At 38.2% G+C, this 2,701-nt stretch overlaps 1 pseudogene; it reads right to left on the reverse strand.

The window, feature by feature from the left end:
* Positions 1-1,596: 1,596 nt before the first annotated feature.
* Positions 1,597-2,412, reverse strand: LOC107923686 (14 kDa proline-rich protein DC2.15-like; annotated as a pseudogene).
* Positions 2,413-2,701: the final 289 nt, after the last annotated feature.

The following is a 2,701-nucleotide window of genomic DNA, read 5'->3' on the forward strand; positions in this document are numbered from 1 at the left end:
GAAAGTCTCCCAAGAGTCTGGTAGAGTAGCAAGCAACCAAAGTCCTAAAATCTCGTCATCAAATTTGACACCCACACCAAGCAACTGATTCATCACACTCTGAAATTCACTAACATGGTCAGCTATAGACATTCTTTATTTATATTTCAGCGCCATCATTTTCTTCAGTAAAAACAACTTGTTATTGCCCGACTTCGAAGCATACAAGCTTTCAAGCTTCTCCCACAATGTTCGAGCATGTGTCTCTTGATCAATGTGGTTGTAAACATTTTCTTCAACAAATTGCCGAATAAAGCCACACACTTGTTGATGCTCAAATTCCCATTCTTCATCACTTTTCGAATCGGGTTTTTGAGTAGTAAAGACCGGAAGATGCAAAGCCTTCACAAACAACAAGTCCTTCATTTTATTCCGCCAAAGTTGATAATTTGTGCCATTCAACATAATCATCTTGCTCGTATTAATTTCCATAATTATCTGACACAATAACCAAGCTCTGATACCAGTTTGTTGGGAAGAAACCGAACAACCGAAACAAAGCGAAAGCACAACCGGTGTTCTTTCTCTCCTTATAACTCCTGTCAAAATTATGGCAAGCACAATAGCACAAGATATGTTCTCTAGCAACCTTAATCAACCACAAATCAACTAATGCAACCACAACAAAATAAATAGAGACACCGATATTTTACATGGAAAACCCTCTAAATCAAGGGTAAAACCACGGGACTTTAGAGTCCGATAAAGAGCTCTACTATCATCAAATGTTCGACTACAAGATCACAATATCAAGCCTACAACAAGCATTCAACTCCGACAAGGCTAACAATATGTAATCTTTAGCAAAAGAGAGAAAAATGAGAGAACATCACCAAAAACGTAGCTGCTGAAAAATGGGTATTTCCGACGCTACAAGTCTCGGATGAAAAATCCGACCGTACAAAGTCAAGAACACCTTATCACCTAGCTGCTGTCCAAAAATCAGCTCAATCGAACCACGGATGGACCTTCGATCGAGGAGTTGATCACTGCTGCACCAAGCTTGAAAAACTGATTTTTTTCTATTCTCTCTTTTTCTGCAACGAGCTTCAATCTCACTCTCTGTTTCTCTCTGGATGTAATTGAGAATTTTTGCTCTCAATTAAGAATGCTGCCCACTCCCACGTTAAAAGGCCAAAAAATTGGCTTTTGACAAAATCAAAAAAGAAGGCAAAACATTGTGGCAGAAAATATGGGTTTCCCACATAGTAGGACCCACACCTAACAGCTAAGAGAGTGGATATTCTTTGTGGAGAAACTTAACTACGTAAACACATTGTGTGTTAATAAGTTTTCTCCACTTTACATTGTTGATGCTTGAAGCAGTTGGAAATGCTCTAACCATTGCTCGATTTCTGATTATAAATATCAATTTTGGACTCAACAATTGTCATCAAAGCCTCCCATTAAACACACCTAGTAAACATATTTCTTAATTAAAGTTGCAAAGGAAGCTTGAGAAATCCTTCAAACTGGTCAAGAAGGTACAAATACAGTAAAACAATCAAAGTTGCAGATGCTCACTACTAGATTTGAAAATATGAGGATGCAAGAGAATGAAAATATTGGGGGAATTCTATACCAAAGAATTGTTACAATATGAATCTTCCAAAACAAAGCATGCCCCAAAGGGTCAAGAGACCCCCAACTTAGAAGTAAGGGAATAAATTAACGAGTTGAATAATACAAGTCTTTACATGTCTCGTGGAGATATAAAAAACCCCAAAGGTAAACACTTGAAGAAAAGTATTAGACTTATTCTATATCAATCCCTCACAAGGAAATTAAAACAATAAAGTTACAAATGAAAACACTGATTTACTGCAATGAAGTTATGGCATCATAACTTAAAAAAAAACAAACACAAACCATAAAGAAGTTGAGAAAGAATGTAGGGGAAACATGATGGCTTCAATTAGCATTGGAAGCCAGAAGGAACTTTCTTTGAGCAAACATTGAGGAGCAAGCTAAGAGAAACTGGAATGTCAAGCTTGATGCCTAAGACGTTAGCTTTGATAGCGGTGCAAAGGCAAACAGCAGCTTCGAGATCGACAAGGCCATCAAGAAGGGAACAGCATGGCTTCACTGGGGGTGAACCAACAGTGGCATTGACTAAACCAAGCACATTAGCACATACACCTAATTTAAGGGCATCTCTGGGGCACTTGCCCTGTGAAGATGGGGTGCTGGGGTTGGGGTTTGGCTTTGGTTTATGGTTAGGTTGGTGGGAGGGCATGGGGCAGTAGCACTGACCAAGGAAAAGAAGAGAATGTTGAGTGCCAAAAGGAGGGCCATGGAAGCTGATTGTTTTGAAGCCATTTTGATGTTAGTGGCCTGCTTTCTTGGCTTAGAGATAAAAGTACAAGTGTTTGGGGATGTGGGAGTTGGAGTGAATGGGACGGGGGTTTTATAGTGGTTACAAGAAACTAGTGAGTTATTTTTTTAATGTTGGGTTAATAGATTAAATTGTAGAATAAAATCAAATTAAGGTGGCCGGTGAAGTTTGGATGTTTGTGATCTGTGAGGTGGAAATTAGAACATTGCCATGTTACCACAGCTCCTATAGGATAAATTATATGGTTTGATCATCTCAAAAAACTTCTGCGATAAAATTTAATTGTAAGTTCCAAAAATAAATTATAATATATTAAAAAAAAACAGC

This window comes from Gossypium hirsutum, chromosome A11 (assembly GCF_007990345.1).
Source record: "Gossypium hirsutum isolate 1008001.06 chromosome A11, Gossypium_hirsutum_v2.1, whole genome shotgun sequence".
Lineage (NCBI taxonomy): Eukaryota > Viridiplantae > Streptophyta > Magnoliopsida > Malvales > Malvaceae > Gossypium > Gossypium hirsutum.